Source organism: Nesoenas mayeri (assembly GCF_963082525.1).
Source record: "Nesoenas mayeri genome assembly, chromosome: 5".
NCBI classification, from domain to species: domain Eukaryota; kingdom Metazoa; phylum Chordata; class Aves; order Columbiformes; family Columbidae; genus Nesoenas; species Nesoenas mayeri.
The window spans coordinates 22,795,234-22,813,054 of record NC_137548.1 but is presented as its reverse complement, the minus strand read 5'-3'; the positions used below and the strand labels follow the sequence as shown (position 1 = coordinate 22,813,054).

General features: G+C 38.6%; 1 protein-coding gene across 4 annotated transcripts in view; it reads left to right on the top strand.

Annotated features, from left to right (window-relative positions):
* NRXN3 (neurexin 3) overlaps positions 1-17,821 on the top strand; it is a gene marked incomplete at both ends in the record, with an annotated part of 967,932 nt that overhangs the window by 835,378 nt on the left and 114,733 nt on the right. The window lies entirely within an intron of this gene.

Below are 17,821 nucleotides of genomic sequence, written 5' to 3'. Positions count from 1 at the left end.
CAGTCTCCTCTTCTCCAAACTAAAGAGACCCAGCTCCCTCAGCCTTTCCTCATAAGTTGCAAGTATTTGAACAGACTTTATGCTTGCCTCATATTTTTTCATCATTGGAATTTCACTCTCTCTTTTAGGTTTGCAGATATAAAGGTTGACAGACAACCTAGACAAAACGGTCGACTCTTAGTTGACTTTAGGTCAAAATGCAGTAGAACAATTCAGTATCTCTTTGGAGATCATCACCCTAAATCCATCAGGAATAGTGAACAGCTGGCTCTTGAGTCACTGTCCAGTGTTTTATTCTACCACTGGCAAATCACAACCTTGGATACTATATGTCACCATGCTAAAAGGTTGTACTCACTCCAAGAACAAAACTGATTGCCGTATGTGATGCTGACTGCATAAGGTAGTTGAGGCTTGGTGATGTGGATGGTTACAAAAAGCAGGAGGAGCACATGTAAAGAATTCTAGTGTTAACCACATTCTGTGGATTCATGTGAATAACATGTTGTCTAAGATCAAGCCATGATCTTCTCATTGGTTTCCAGTATTAAGTCTAAGCAACTTTCAGTTCTTCCTTTCTAGGTTGAACATAACTGACCCAGGATGGAAGGAAGAATTTTGTGATAAAAATGAGGGAATTTGCTAGTTGTGTAGGAGTTGCCCACAAGCCACTTAACCTCAAACTAGGAGCAATGTCCTAATTGTTTATGCAATATAACACTAATAAATTACTCCAAGGGGATAATTTTATCTCTTCCACTCAGAAAAAGCACAAGAAAACTTTTTATGTGAGTGATCCTGTGGTGGTCTATGCCACATATTCAACATGATACTTTGTCAGTGTTTTGATGATATATATGCAAAAGAGTAGATTTTAATAAATATCCTTTTTTTCTGTGAAATAATAGCTTTCCAAGATTGCCATGACAGACATGCTGAGTTAGAGTCCAGCTCTGCTGTCCATTGGTTAGAGAGGGAATTGTAGCCAAACTGACCATCTTTCTTCTGCTCCTTTCATCAAATATTTTGTGGTAAAATACCTCTGATCCAGTTGGCAGCCAATTACAGTCAGTAAAAACCCCATGAATAAATTTTCTTCTTATATTACTTGCTGTAGTAAGTCTCTGGAGTAAAGAAACAAAATATTCAGCTCATTGCTTTAGAGATTTTTTTTTTTTCAAATAAGGGAAAATAAATCACGTTCAGAGACTACCTCAGTACCTTCTGCTTCTGTCTTGGCTAAATATATTGCTGTGTTTTCATTAGAAGATATATGGTTTTATAGAACAGCATTAATCTTATCTTCTGGGCCAGTATTGAGTATATTCAGCTGTACCCTAAGGGAAAAGGACACCTTTTTGTTTCAGACACTTTTTCCTTTCATGCATATATTTCAATTTCTGGCTCTTTGTAGATGATGAAGTTTCCCACCTGTCCCTGTGGAAATAAGGCTTATGGGATCATACTTTGTGTGCAAGTGCATGTGTCTCCCTTATTTTTTTCACTTTCCTTCAAACTGTTTTTTTTTAGCCAAATTAAAAAAAAAAAAAAAAGGGGGGGGGGGGGAGCAAAGGGGAAAAAAAAAAAAAACACACTGAAAAAATCCTACATGGGTAGGCAAAATAACCACGGGAATAGGGCAGTGTTCCAGCCTTCCCAAAGGAAAGGACTGTGGCTTGATCTCAATTCATGTTAAATACCAGTATATCCATATAATAAAGAGGCATTATGAATGCCTCAGACTTGGGAAAGCTTCAATGAGCCAATAATTACAGGAAACGAATTCTTATTAGTTCAGTTTTCTAGGCAATTAATGGTTTAGAAGAAGACCAAACAGGAGCTTTTGAAATGAATAATTTGTTGTCTCTCACAGACCAAACTTGCAGTATTGTTTCTTGTGCTGAGTGCAAGACCAAACCGGTGTTCAGCAGAGTTTCAACTCTGTAAAAACCTTCGTGGTTGGGTTGACCCAGGCTAATCCAGCGTGTTTCAGCTGGAGACTGCTGAAACTGCAATTTTTATCAAACTTGTGCAATAATAGCTAAGGAATCATTTATTTTACAGATAGGATCACTTCAATTCTGGAAACACAGTTATTTGTACTGTTTAGAAAACATCATATTCATAGCACATGCATGTTTGGGCATGCTATGTTATCTGTAATATGAACAATTTCATGTGTACTTGATTTTCTTCACAGTGCTACAGCAGAATTTCATAAACTAGCTAAAGTATCTTCTTCATCATCACAGGTGGTGCAATCTGGAGGCAGCAGGGCTAAATTCTGAATGGAATTTCCATGCTGCACTCTGAGTTTTATTACCTGTAGAAGGATTATACGTTAGACTTATAATTACTTGCTCAATGAAAAGTACAAATTAAAGTAGGATATTCATTAAATGAGCAAAGAGAGAGAATATTGGCTTTCCTTAAAACACAGTCTTCAGTTAAATTGAAATTAAATGAAACTAGCCCAATGGGACTGAAAGACTCCAAAGCTGTATTTTTGCAACTTCAAATAAAAAACAAGGAAATGGAAGGAAAACAAAAGCATCAAACTTACAATTCAGGCACTGACATTGTGTTTTTTATAACATCCAATTGCATCTCAGTCACCCGCAATGTGAGCTTTATACTTTGTTGTGAGGAAAAGGGTTAGAGAGAAATGGTAAATGAGGGAATTATCTTGGAGCTATTGGCCAAGCTTTGGGGTTGAAATAATCCCAATCATTAGGGAAGATCTCTCACTATTTGTACCGTTCCAACTCTGCTAGAGTTTCTTTTACTGGGCAGCAAGACTCTGAACAGCGGCCCAGCACAAGTATCTGAGACAAAGCTCCTGAGAACTGGGTGATGGCAAATAGTAACATTAGCACTGGGGCTGCTATCTGCAGTTCAGCTCTTGTGGTTTAGATCAGCCAAAAGCATTAAACCTTCTATGATTTATTTGCATTAGTTTTGCCGTTTCTCCTCTTCCTTAAGTACACAATAAGGAGATTACTTTTTTCCATAGGCTGTACTGATAACCAGTTCCTTTATGCTTGATTTATTAGGCTGGTCATTACAATGTGTTTCTCAGGCAGGGTATACACCTTTTGTTAACATATGTATGAATTTCTATGCCCTAAAGTACAGTTTTCCATTACCGCCTCCCTTCTATTTTCTCATATGCCTTCACTCTTTGGTGCACATCCCAGGTAACAGGTTGCATTTGGTCACTCCTATTTTCTTGTTTTTATGTCCTTACTGAGACCCTTCCCTATATCTAGATAGTTTGAGAAAACTTCCAAAAAGTTCATTTTGGGACAGCTGAAATACATACAACATCTGCATATTTAGATTTAATAGATACCGTATGTGTCATCTATCCATTTCAATGGTAGAGAAGGTAGAAACAAGTGAAATATTTGTGCTGGTCTTCCCCTTTTGATACACTTGAATGATATACATGGTTCCATTTTATCCTTCTTTTACTAAAGGTCTTTGATGACTAAAAGGATACAAATAGAAATGTGGTGGGTTTTATTTGTTGTTTTTTGTTTGGTTGTTTTTTTATTAATGTTGAAGACCATTGGATACTTCAACAAAGTGCTGACTATTTCTCAGTGGGATTATGCTAAATCTGTCCTGCTTGCATGCTCTTTCGATCGCACCAAATTAGAATATTTGTTACAACTTAATAAGATTCAAAACATCTAGATCCTATTTTTTTTCTTTAATACCCACCCAAAACTATTGTAGTTTGTTGTTTTGATTTTTTTTTTTAGATGCAGTAATACAGTAGGGCAAATGGAACTTGAGTTAAATCAGCATCAGTGCTATTATGGGGCTTTGGACGTGGGAGAACTGGAGCACAGAGCTGTTTTGGGGAGAGCAGACTGAATACTGGAGATGTGGAATGGAAAGGGCATTTAATAAGCAAGAAAAATGAAGTGGGTTTAAATATTAAATATTGTATGTCACCCTGCAACGTATGATGGGTGCTATTGTAAGCTTCTGGGAAAAAAAAACAAAAAATAGATTTCATTTTCACGCTATGTGGGTGTGCACATCTCCAGCTGTCTTTAAATGAAGTGTTGGTATTCAGTTTCTCTACGAGTGGTTATACCCATCTCCAAATAAGATTCACTGAGTTTTATGCAATTGCGACTACTGAACTAGAGTTCACAGTCTGCTTTGAAACAGGTAATTTCTTTTCCTATGCAAGTTATCACTTTTCCCTTGATATTTTCAGTCTCCTTCCACAAGTGGCATCATCTTTTTGTTCATGGAAGTCCATTTTTTGTTCATGGAAGTCCATTTCACCTTATCCTTCTACTGGAGGGACTTTGAGGAGGATGTTGTTTCTTTTCTTCATTCTTTTTGGCTTTATGTAGTTTTTATCAGCCATATTTCCTTTCTCTCCCTGTGTGATTTCCCAGCCGTGAGATAAATAGCCTTGTGTCTTACAAGCTAAATACAATTACTGCTATCAAAACTGGAGTCTTTCTCTCCCTGTAAATGTCTCTTGGAAGCTGATAAGCTGTTCAAGGCAAACTGCAGGCTTCTGCCTAATCCTGAGATTAAACATAACCACCCAGAAGACAGCAAGAGATAATTGGGGGGAGGATGGGGGGTAAGTCAGGCAGGAGAGGAAGAGAGGAGGAGAAAGTGAGATCCTCTCCTGAGATATTAAGAGGACATACACAAGGCTCAAGGTTATTTGTAAAGGAATTACAGAAAACACACAAAAGCTTGTTATGATGAGGAATTTCCTCAGATAATGCAGTGATTGTTGTAGTTGTTAAAGACAAAATTTTGCAGGGATTTTTCTGATGTAAAGCATAGAGGGGAGCTGTAGAAAACAACTTCCAGCCATGACTGCTGATTTTTATATATTAGTCCCATCTCGTCCTTGAAACAGGAGGTCTCACAAGGTTGCATCCAGGTTCTTTGTATATGCTGGCTTGGGTTCATCTCACTGGCTCTGTCCTGAATGTGGGGAGACAGTAAATTTCCCAAGAGTAAAGCAGGGGACTAAGCCACCTTTTCTGTGCTGTGTGTTTTACCACCCAGCGACCATATGAACGAGGGTAATTTAACCATCCTGTTTGTGAAACAGAGTTAACACTAATTTTCTAGGAAACAGGAGTGCCTTAATTACAGAGGAAAAGTGTGTTATACCTGTAATAGCCTTTAATTATAACCAAGGCAGGATTTCTGAAAACATATAGTCTTTATGAGTCAGTCCAATACAGTTGAAAAAAGCAGCCTTATTTCTTGATTTTTTTGTCAGTGACATTTTAATTTTCTCCCTCTGTAATTTTTAAGATCTTGTGTTTCTAAAAGCTTGTCTGTTATCGATTGGCCTAATGGGATATGACCTCTCCCAATTTGGCTTTATTTAATTTATAAAGCATTAGCCAAGAAGGAGAAGATAAGTTTGGATGATCTAATAGTAGCATCACTGGAGGATTTAAGAGAAGACTACATAACCTTTCTTCATCTGACATCTGCTCCGATATTGTAAATAATATGCAATATTGTGATTATTAGTTCTCATGATCTCAGTAAGGCAGAATCATTGACAAGGAAAACTCAAAAGCAGAACTAATTTGGATGTCTGAGTCATTGCAATAAGTTCTTCCTTTCTAAGTTTGTACTTAACCCTACACAGTACCTCTACACAGCTCATGTTGTACAACTTCAGTGATTTCCAAATGTTTGGTAGCCGAGCCTTATTAGAGGATAAAACTAGTTTTCTGTGCTTTGCAGAGCCTGGCTCCTCCTCCTCCAAATTCCCTCTGTCTTTTCCAGAGTGATTTTGGTATCTCCTTATTCCCTTTTCTTTCATTCTCCAACTCCCCTGTTGTGGTTTATCCCCAGCTGGCAACTAAGCACCACATAGCCACTCATTCACTCTCCTCTGGTGGGATGGGAGAGAAAATTAGAAGATTTAAACTAGAGAAAACTTGTGGGTTGAGATAAAGACAGTTTAATAAGTGAAGCAAAAGCCACGCATGCAAGCAAAGCAAAACAAGGAATTCATTCACTACTTCACATCAGCAGGCAGGTGTTCAGCCATCTCCAGGACAGCAGGGCTCCATCATGTGTAATGGTTACTTGGGAAGACAAACACCTTCATTCCAAACTTCTTCCCCTTCCTTCTTCTTCCTCCAGCTTTGCATACTGACCATAATGTCATATGATGCGAATTATCCCTTTGGTCCATTGAGTTCAACTGTCCTAGCTGTTCCCCCTTCCAACTTCTTGTGCAACCCCAGCCTACTCACTGGTGTGGTGGTATGAAAAACAGAAAGATCTTGACTCTGTGTAAGTATTACTCAGCAATAACTTAAACATCCCTGTGTTATCAACACTGTTTTCAGCACAAATCCAAAACATAGCCCCATACCACCTACTATGAAGAAAATTAACTCTACCTCAGCCAAAACCAGCACACCTCCCAAATCTGGTTTCTGCCTTCTTGTGCCCCTTGAGCAATCCCTTCCCTCCTTCAGACTCTGGGCTCTTATGATTTCCATGTCACTGCTGAAACCTTCCTTCTGAAAACAAAGTAATGGTAAGAAGCTTGCCTGAATCCAGTTGCCCCCACGAAGAGACACATGGATCTTTTTCTTGACTACGTGGAGTCATTAGTAAGTCCAGTTGCTTAATGTGTGAGCTCAAGGGAATTTTTTGTCCTACTGCCAGATCCCACTGTGGTCTTAATATTTTCCTATCTAAATGCCCTTGTGAGTGGGTAATGAGTTAGGAACAAGAGCATTGAATTTTGATTAGCCCTGTGGGCTGAATGTGATCCCCAGGGTTCTTGTCATGTACTTGTTTGTGGGTTTTGATTTTTCATATTGTACTCATTTTGTGGGGCTTAAATGAGCTCTCAGATGCTTCCTATCAGCATGAATTGGAGACGGTATGTAAAGTGCCTTTGACAGATTTACTGCATTTCATAATGAGCCTAAAACATATAAAAAGACAGGGTTAATAAAACAGCATTGGAGAAGCACATTTTGAAGGCAGTACTGTGACATATGTTGAAAGATCTGCCAAGAGGGATGATTAAAGCATGACAAGTTGATGAAATCAAGAGTTGATTGTAGCTTGTCACTGCAGAGCCATAACATCTATAATATATTTGTAAAGTTGGAAAACAGATAAATATGGCTACATGATATGAACATTCAGTTTTGGTCCCCTCTATCCATTGAGATATAAACCTACACGTCACCAACAAGCAAAAATACTTTGGAATACATGCAAAACGACCCAAGTTAATGCATGTTAATGCATGTGCATCCATACTGGATGATGGGATAGGATCTGACACAATAAAAAAAAGCTGAAATGTTGCCACTGTACTCACAGTTTAACTTCTATATACTTTGTGGTTTGGTTTCCCATGGGATGTATGATGTTGGGGATTGTTTCCACTTTGGCCCTATCCCCAGGCAGTTGCATGAAAGTTCAATGGGCCTCATCTGTCTTCCAAATTCTGTCTTTGAGGATAGAGGAGAGACAGAGAGAAAAAGAAAAAAAGTGCTGTGTTGTGACTTCCAGTACTCATCCTTCCTGTCAAAGTTTCATTTTTCAAAACAGATCCAGGCTTTTAGGACATGCTGTTTTCAGTCAGTCTGTGTGAGTTACAGTCTTACCTTCTCCAAATACCTGAAGTCCATGTGAGTTGTAGTCTATAAAGCACCAGCATTTGTGTCAGTTTGGCTTTAAGAAATGCCTGGGTTTTTTATGAAGGCATGTAAGGTAAATAGGCAGAACAAACAGTAAAGTATTATTTAACAGCAATAGGATTGAAAGAATGAGTTTACCTAAGGAAGGATACACATAGAATAGCCATGAAAAGTAGCCATGACTGTATGATTCCTACCTAGGATCCCACAGATAGTCCTTGAGCTGTGGGAAAGAGGGGAGAAGGAATAAGAAGCATTCTTATGTAGCAGTCTCTATTAATGCTATGTAACAGTCACATAAAAAGTTGTTCTAACATGCAAATACATGCTACAGAGGCTATACCAGTTGTAAGTTAGCCAAAATATTTTATCTTTCCTATAACCTGGATAAAGAAAATACTATCAGAAAGTACTAATCATTTGAAGAAAACTTTTTGTCAGTGCTGTCCAAAAGAACAGAGATATGTATTATATTGCTGTATGCTGTTAGTTGAATTAGTGTAGCATCACTCTTACATCTTCCTGAATCAGACTAGATGTCAAATATGTCAAATCTACAGACAAATAGCAAATACATCAGAAGAAAATTTGCTTTAATGGTCAAAATGACACTTCTGTCCCATGGTTCTGTATTTGGGATGGTTTCTATTCTGCCTTTTCAGAGCCTGTTTGTTCATCTAATTAGGTTCTTGAGCTGGAGAGCAGCCAAGTGTCTGATGCTTCAGAGAATTACAGTAACCCACCATGGCAATAACAGAACTATGCCCCAAAAGATGTCCTTCTGAAAAAAATCGTCCTACTATTATGCTTAGTTTGTGACCTAAACATGAGGTCACACAAGCTGTATGTGTTTGTATCATGTGTACTGTTATTACAGTTGTATGACTCTGTTGGGAAGCAAATGCTTTTTTATTTCCCTTATTAATTTATTCAGGGAGACATGATCATGTGGAAATACTCCTACTCCCTCTCCAGCTGGAATTTGATAGAAGTTACTCTGCTGTATTGAGACCATATTGCTCAGCTAAATTTAAACCAAGAGAAAACAAAACCTAGGTGATTTAGTGGCATCTGTAATTTTTTTCTGTTACTCTGATTCTTTTTCTGTTTATGATCTGGATTCTTGCAACACAGAGTGAATGCTTGTGAAAAGTCATGTCAACCTTTGACAATGGCATGTTGTGCAACTCATGAAGAGATGAGCTTTATGATTTCCCAGCTCTAGGCTTGCTCTGTGTCAGAACGGTGACTTAAAGTATGCCAAGATATGGTATCCATAGGGCACTGACTCATTTTTCTCACCCTTCTGGTATCTAATGTAGGGACCCTAGGCTGAAGGATTTCCCTAAATATTTGGATTACATTCTTATACCTACTACAGGCCTTTGAGTCCCTGTCCCTGAAATACTGTGGTGCAAAATAGGTGTATTGCATGCACATAGGGATCCAAGACGTGGGTTTTTTCCTTGTATCTCTTTGACATCCAGGATGCTTCTTCCTGAAATCATCACCATGCTGTTTTCCATGAATAGTACTTACATATTAAGAGATGTAGGTACCTTGTGATAGCTTGATCTTGCTAAAAATTCCAGGCTAAATCTTACAGGTGCTCACGTAAGCGTGCTTACCCTAACTGCATGAATGCTCAAATATTATGAGCTGTTCTCGAGTGTTTGTGGCCACTGGTCCATGACAGTATGAATGTCCAGGTACCAAGCATAAACAGTATCACCAAAATTTTCTGATAAATTTCTCCTTTGCTGGAGTAAGATGAGTTACTATTGGTTCAGTCATCTGATGATACATAAAATGTAGCTGCATAATGTAGGGCAAAGAAAGATGGAGAAATATTCCTCAGATGGGAGTCAGGCTAAATAAGATTGCTGGAAAATAAGAATCCTGCTAGACAGCACAGTGCAGTGTATTCCCAGACGTTAATATAGTTATGTTTCTCTCCTGGCTTTGTTCTGTTTCAGTTTTCCTGGTCAGAATTGTTGTAATATATTCTCTTTCTTCTTTCCCTCTCTGTCTCTCTCTCATACACACACACAGGCACACACAGTAAGAGTGAGCAAACAAACGTCTGACCTGAGGGATTAGAGGCTTTAACAGCAACTTTGTGCTTTTCTGATCTTATTGCCTGCAGAAAGAACAGTGACAGCTGTAATCCCAGGTTGACACAGCTGACATGCATTGACAGAAGGGGTTTCTGCATCCACATCAGCTTTCTCCCTGCTCACTAAAGGACCCTGGAAAGCACAAAGTCGTTGAAATCTGGTGTTGTGGACTGAAGCAGAGCAACTATGTGAAAGGATGGTCAGAAATGAAAGGGGCCAGCCATGGAACTGGAGCCAGAAGTTCCTGAATCCCAGCCTTCACTTTATAGATGCCATTCCCTTTGATCTTGGGCAATACTTTTACCACTCTGTTGCCGAGTTTCCCAATCAGTAAAGTGGAGATAAAGTCCCAATTTGCTTTATCTTAGCAAACTTAAATAGAAAATATTCTACAGTTCATTGAGTATGAAAACCTTTCTGGGTCAGTGAACTTACATCTTTGCTGTTTACTGAGTACCTTGAGCACTGTGGTGACTGAAAACTCTGGTGTCGGACTTGCACAAATTCACAGTTTGTGAGATTCACTCTGCATAACAGTCTGTCATGTGCAGACTGAGTGGTATTTTACCTCTTTGCTACTTAGTATCTCCTTAGCAATTTCTGAAACTCAGGTCACTTCCAAGAAAGACATTGATTTAAAAGGTTGGAGTAGGAAAAATGTATCTACAGAAACTACAAGTTCCTTTTTCCACAGATCTACCTGGCTTCTGACGAACTGTTATTCAGTAATGTCTTTGAGAAGGCCTGTTGGGTCACTACAGAGTCTTGGAATTCACTTTTACTTTCTCTAAGCTGATGCAAACAGAAGAATTGATTTCAAGAGGAGGCAAAGATCACTGATTTGTAGCAATTAGAGATAGGAAAGGCGTGTTTGGTCTCATTTATTCCATTCTGTAATCAACTGATATCTACCACCACTTTATCAAGTAGAAGTTTAAATAATTCAAGTATTTCTCTAAGGAGACTGTAGCACTTTCTAATATGTAATCTATTAGGAAATGCTTCTTAATGAACTACTTCTTTCGTCAGTTTCTTATTTGCTTTTAGTTATTTCCTGGAACTTGCCCTAGAGAACTTGCCCCCTTTCATAGGGTTTTCACCTTTCTGTTATTTGTAACTGGTTAGCAGTCCTTATTGCTGACATTTGACTAAATGCTCTATAGACAGTACTCTCATTAATGTTACTGAGCAGCCTCCCTATACTCAGCACTGTATTCATTAGAAAGGACTGTACATGCTTTCTCTATATGTTATATCTCCCTGATAATACCTGCACAGGGAAATGAAATCCAGAAACATCTGAAGGTTTCTGGTGAAGCAAAACCAGCTCCATCACCACCAGCACCAAGGCAGAGACTGCAAGTCCTGTGCGAACTGAGCAGAGTACCTGCTGGTACCTTTCAACAAGGAGTCTTGGTTTTGATGTAATGCCTGATAAACATAAAGGGGAGCCCTTCTGGAATGGGGAGCACAGTGCACTGAGCCCCAAGTGTTCTGGAGGAACTGGTGACCTTTCTAGACCTACCTCCATGCTGGCTGTGTCAGACCTAAGCTAGCTGCCTGCCTGAGTGCCTTTGCTTGCAGGGGTGTGATAAGTAGCCACTGTAGGTGTAAGGCCTCAAATTTTCTTACCTCAGATCATGCACCATGCAAAGGCATTTGTTCTGGTTTTAGTCTCACAGTGGTCCTGAAAGCAAAATAGCGACACTCTTGTAGCTCCAGTGCATAACTCAACACATGTAAACTAGATCCAATGTTTCTCTGCCCTGACTTTGCATAATCCACAAAACCGATAGGCAACCCCTAGATAAATGAGAGTTAATAGAATTTAAAGTGTCAGTGCAAATAAAGTGCTTTTGTAATTTCATTATTGCTGCTTGTCACCACTGGGATATATAAATCAGGTACTGACCTTTCTCAAAGGAATCAAAGAAGTTGGATTGGGGACAGTAGCAGTGAATTTTATTCTGGTCTGTGTTTCATATCTCTTCCTGCAAAATGAAATTTGTTCTTGTTTAAAATAGAAATATCAATATGTAGTTTCACTTGTTCTTTAATAGTCACTTTAGCCTTGACCACCTGATGCGGGCCTTAATTTGGACCTGGTCAGTGAAAAAACAATAATTTGCGCATTACTTACAAAACATCTTAAAGATCTGGTAATGTAGACACCCACATTGTTTCATATCTCTAGAAAGGTTGAACTGGTAACTGCTTTCTCTATGCTACACATTAGTTCACTTTTCCAACATAAATCAAAAGATAACTAACACAGGCTGCTTTTTTCCTATATCCATGGCCTTGGCTTCTATAGGGCTGAAATGGTTCAGTATAATCTGCTCATATGAAATAAGACCTGAATAAAATTTTGTACAAAGGATTTTTTTTTTTCCTTTTGCACCCTTGAAAAAGGTTGATTAACTTTATTCCACCTTTGCTAGCCTGAGTGTTCATTTTGTTTTGCGACTATTGTGCTTCTGTGTTAGATTATTGGGGCAAAGCACTAGTTTTCTCAGTCATTCAAGACAGGATTGAAAGATTAATCGAAGGGAGGTTGAAATGTTACTGATCTTGTCTTGGGGCAGAGGGGTGAATTAGGTGACTTCTCAAAGTCTTCTTTAGTCTTATTAGTATCACAGTGGCCCATGTTAGCTGTACCTGTGGACAGACATAGAAACTCTAATCTCCTAGTTTGCCTTTGAATTTCCCAATGATTTTGGACTGAATGCTTCTTTGCTTTGAGTACGACCTGCCATGGTTTATCCCCAGACAGCAACTAAGTACCACGCAGCTGCTCACTCATTCCCCCGCAGTGGGATGGGGGAGAAAATCAGAAGCATGAGGAAACATGTGGGGTTGAGTTTAAGGAGTAAAGCAAAAGCCACACATGCAAGCAAAGCAAACCAGGTGATTCATTCACAACCCTGCATGGGCAGGCGGGTCTTCAGCCACCCCTAAGACAGCCAGGCTCCATCACACATAACATGTTGTCGGGAAGACAAATACCATTACTCTGAATATCTTCCCTCTTCCTTCTTCCTCCTCTAGCTTTATATATTCATCAGTGATGTCATATAATATGGAATATCCCCTTGATCTGTCAACTGTCCTAGCTGTTCCCCATCCTGACTTCTTGTGCACCCCCTGCCTACTCACTGGTGGGGTGTTGTGAAAAGCTGAAAAGGCCTTGGCTCTGTCTAAGCCCTGCTCAGCAGTAACTAAAACTAAAACTAAAATTTGTCTTTCCAACACAAATCCAAAATATAGCCCCATATTGGCTACTATGAAGAAAATTAACTCTACCTCAGCCAAAACCAGCACAGGACCCTGCATTTTTTAGGCTAAAAAAGATAAAATAGAGAGTGGCAGCAATGTAAAGCTTTTGATTGAGGCAGTAGAAACTTAGAAACAACTCCAGTTGCCTGAGTAAGTTTTGCTGTTGTGGTCTTGCTTGATAATTTTCTCTCCTATTTTTAGTACTTATTTTACCAAGACTTCATTGTCTTTTGTCATGAGGGCAGTGAGCTGAGGACCATTGCAGTGTGAAGGTCAGCTTTTATCTCCAGTCCATGGTGAGATGAATGGAAGGAAAGGTGTGGCTCTCAGCAAACAATGTGATCAGAGGGAACTGAAGATAAGTCAAGGGCATGCAGGACTAAGGGGAAAATGAGGACAAGAAATAAAATGAGAATTCAATAGCAAAAGATGCAACTTTATTGAACGGTGAAGGCAGAGGGAAAAGCATAATATCCAAAAGCTGAAGTGAAGATAAACAATGTCAATACTTGGCTATTCTTCAGTCCCAGCAAATAAAATAAATAAATCAAAATTTGAATTAATCCTACATAGCACCCCAAAACTGAAGCTTTGCAAGAATTTGTAGGGGGGCAGTTTGTGGTAGTTAGAAAGAAAGATTCTGGATCATCTGCCTTATAATTATTTTGTTTCATTGCATGGCCATCCTGTTTCATTTCTGTACAAACCAGATCTGTGGTTTCAAGTTCAGATTTTTTTCAAGTGTTTTATAAAAACTACTGCAAGTAGAGATTGATTTTAATGCAAACATTCCCTGTGTTATATAACATAAACCACAATGTGACCTTACAGTAATGCAACAAAATGAACAGCCATCCACAAACAGGTCTGATGCTAAAGCAACTTGTAGTGTTCCTTCCTGAGTATGGAAGAGGGAAGGATCTAGTGTTAAAAATGAACTTTACTAATAGGCCTGTCTCAGTTTCCTTGATGAATACAAGATGTGAAAATGTGAACAAATTATAGTTGTACTTCATACTATTCAGAACAAAATATGCAATTAATGAAATGTGAAAATGGACAATTTAGTATACTGTGAGTTTTAAAGTGCAGCTGCCTGAAAACAGAAGTGGTTAATGAGGTTGATTATGTCCCAGTTACAAAAACACTATTGAAAATTTTGTGGATTGCAGTGTCTATGCCCTTTATTAGCTATTAGGGAAAATGGTAGCTTCTCCATGATGCATGTGAGCCTCCTTTTCCAGGACACACAGCATCAGCTCTAGAAGAGTTTTGGGGCTGAATTGAACTGAGTCAGTTTATGTCAGCAGAGGATTTAGCCCTCAAAGGTTGACTTTGCAGTCTGCACCCCTCCCATATTGATGTCAATTAATTGTACGTAAATCTTAGTGAGACTGTGGGCATCCATAAAAACTCGAAGGGATCTGGCATTAAAGTCTGCTGGGTGAACTGAGCTATCAAACACTAGCTACTTATGAGCCCTCCTGCTGGAATTCCATATACATTAAGCGAAAGAGAAAATCAGTTTAAACCATGAGCACCGACCTCAAAACGTTTTCTTAAATCATTAATATCACCATATTAGTTTTCATTTAGTAACTGCTCATTAGATAAAATGTCTCATTCTTTTTAAAGCTTAAAAGCAATGAAGAAAATGCTGCTGCTGTAGTGTCTCTTCATAAAAGAGCCTTAGGCAATAATTTAGGACAGATTAATGTTTTCTTATGGTATTCTTTTTTAGCATCTTCACAGGCTTGAGAACACATCAGGTTGGATTAATATTCCACCTGGAAGCTAATACTTTCTTTCTGCCCAGTACAATTTGCTGGAACATTTCGGGTTTTCTCTTTCACAATAAAGAGGCAGTAAATCGTTATGATTGGTATCTAGGCCAAGAAGCAACATTTTTCAGAGCTTCAGTTGCTCTTTAACTTTCTTTGGCTTAAGAATCTATTTTGGTTTAGAAATAAGCTTAATGCAATAAAGATTGTTTGTTTTCTTAAAGAAACTATGAGTGGAAAAGCAAAACATCTTCCAAGATTGTAGGGGTTTGGAAGAAAATTCTGCTTACTTATGAGTAAATTTAAACTCTCTCCCTCTGGACTGCTGTACTGTATCAAAAGCATTTCCTGTGGGAATTGCTAATAGCGCTTAGCACAAGGAAATTCTGTTGATTTTTTTTTTCCCATTATAATTTGATCTAAATTGAAGATTAAAAAGTGCTAAACTTAGAAGTTAATTTGATCTATTTATCTGTACAGTCCATGAAGCAGGGATACAGAGGTCTCCAGAAAAAAAAAAAAAAAAAAGACAGAAGCCTGGCAACCATCAGGCTCTGCTTTTTATGATTTAGGTGCCATGTTTCCTTGGGGGAAAGAGGGACAAACAAAAAAATAGAATTCTTCCACCAGATTCTTCTCCAGTGTCTGTTGTATTAGAAATATTTTGAATATTCAGCTTAAAAAATATTCAGGGATTCAGAAGATTTCAAAATGTTACTATTTGAATGCTTAAGTCATAAAAGCCTAGGTGCTTATCAGTTTGTTGGAAAACTGAGGTCTATGTGGTACTTAGAAGATGCAGTAGGATTTCTGTTATGTGCACATATGAGTACTAAATGGAATAAAAGGCTCATTTTATCCCAGTCCTCGCAGAGCCAGAGTTGGCTGTGCTTCAGAATTTTGAATGAGAAAGGAGAAAAAATAGCTGAAGGAATGAAGTTCTTTAGAAGCAGCTAAATCATGAAGCAGATCATAAGTTACGGAATCACAGAATGGTTTGGGTTGGACCTTAAAGATCACCTTGTTACAGTCTCTGCCATGGGCAGAGACACTTTCTAGCAGACCAGGTTGCTCAAAGCCCCATCTAGCCTTGGCCATGAACACTTCCAGGGGTGGGGCATTTGAAACTTCTCTGGGCAACCTGTTCCAGTGCCTCACCACCCTCATAGTGAAGAATTTCTTCCTAATATCTAACTTAAATCTACCCTCTTTCCACTTAAAGCCATTAGTCCTTGTCCTGTCACTACTATATACTGAAAGGCTGCTATAAGGTCTCCTTAGACCTTCTTCAGGCTAAACAACCCCAATTCTATGAGCCTGTCTTCATAGGAGAGGTGCTTCAGCCCACTGATTCTCTTCATGGCCCTCCTCTGAACTTCCTCCAACAGATTTGTCTTTTTCCTGTACTGAGGGCTCCAGAATTGGACACAGTACTCTGGGTGGAGTCTTGTGAGAGTGCAGTAGAGGGGCAGAATCACCTCCCTTGACCTGCTGGCCATGTTCTGTTTGATATAGCCCAGGATATGGTTGGCTTTCTGGGCTTTAAGTGCACGTTGCCAGGTCATACTGAGCTTCTCATCAACCAACACCTCCAAGTCCTTCTCCTCAGGGCTACTCTCAATTCATTACCTACTTAGCCTGCATTTGTGTTTGGAATTGTTCTAACACATGTGCAGGATCTTGCACTTGGCATTTTTGAACTCCTTGAGTTTTGCATGGGCCACCTCTCAAGCCCATCAAGGTTCCTCTTCCCTTCAGTGACACCACTCAGCTTGATGTCACTGGCAAACTTGCCGAGGGTGTGCTCATGTTCATGTCGCCGACAAAGATATTAAAAAGCACCAGTCCTAATACTGACCCCTGAGGAATGCTACTCATGACTGGTCTCCACTTGGACATGGAGCTATTGACTGCAGCTCTTGGAGTGCAACCCTCCAGCCAATTTGTTATCCACCAGTTGGTCCATCTGTCAAATCCATGTCACTCCACTGAAATACAGGAACAGGAATTCGTTATGTAGAGGAAGGAAAAAGGTTCTTTTAAATGAGCAGTTCCTATTGGTACTTGTATCATTTAAGCAGCTAGAATCTATGGGAGGAAAAATATATAGTAAATCACAAGTAGCAAAATTAATCAACATAATTTTACTATAAAAAATTATATCCTGCAGACCTTTGAGTTCCATATTGCTTCTGAATGCAAAAGAACTATGGGATTAAATGTGTTTTCTACAATAAATTTAAATCGCTTTTTTAATCCTGTGTATTCATTTCTGAAGTACAGCCTTGAATCAGTACTGGACTCAAAGAGAAAAGAGGGGGGTTCTAGATTATTTGTATGAAGGGGTTGTTTGAACATGTATATTGTTCAGTTCTAGAAAGGCATTGCACTGAGGTCACAAAAGGATTTTTACTGAAAATTTCTATGTATGAAAATGGACAAGAATCCCCCTTAAACACATCATGGCTCAGCTGTCAAAGGTCCAATGAGCTTACTTCATGTTTAACTTACGTTACTTCGTGTTGCAAACCATGATATTTCCTTTTTGAACTTTCATATCAAATGCTGTGTTTATTGTTTTAAAGCACAACTCAAAGTCAATATTAATTTAATGATTGTATGGTTTTATTGATATTTGCTGACTGTCCCAAGCACTTGACAATGGAAACCTTGTTCTTTAACTCAAAGTTGTAACTGGGTATATCAGTGAACACAATCTCATGAACCAGTTTTTAAAAATCATTCTTACTAATGTCTGAAATAAAATTTAAAATCAAAACAAAAAATAATAGATCAGGTACTAATGTTGCAATTTAAACCTATTTGAATTTTCTAATGTCCTTCAATTTTTCACAGCTTTTAAATGTATGATTTTTATACATATTTTAATCTTGCTGAATATATCTGCCTCATAATAATAATAATAAAATTAAATTAAACCTGATTTTTTAAAAAAGAAGTC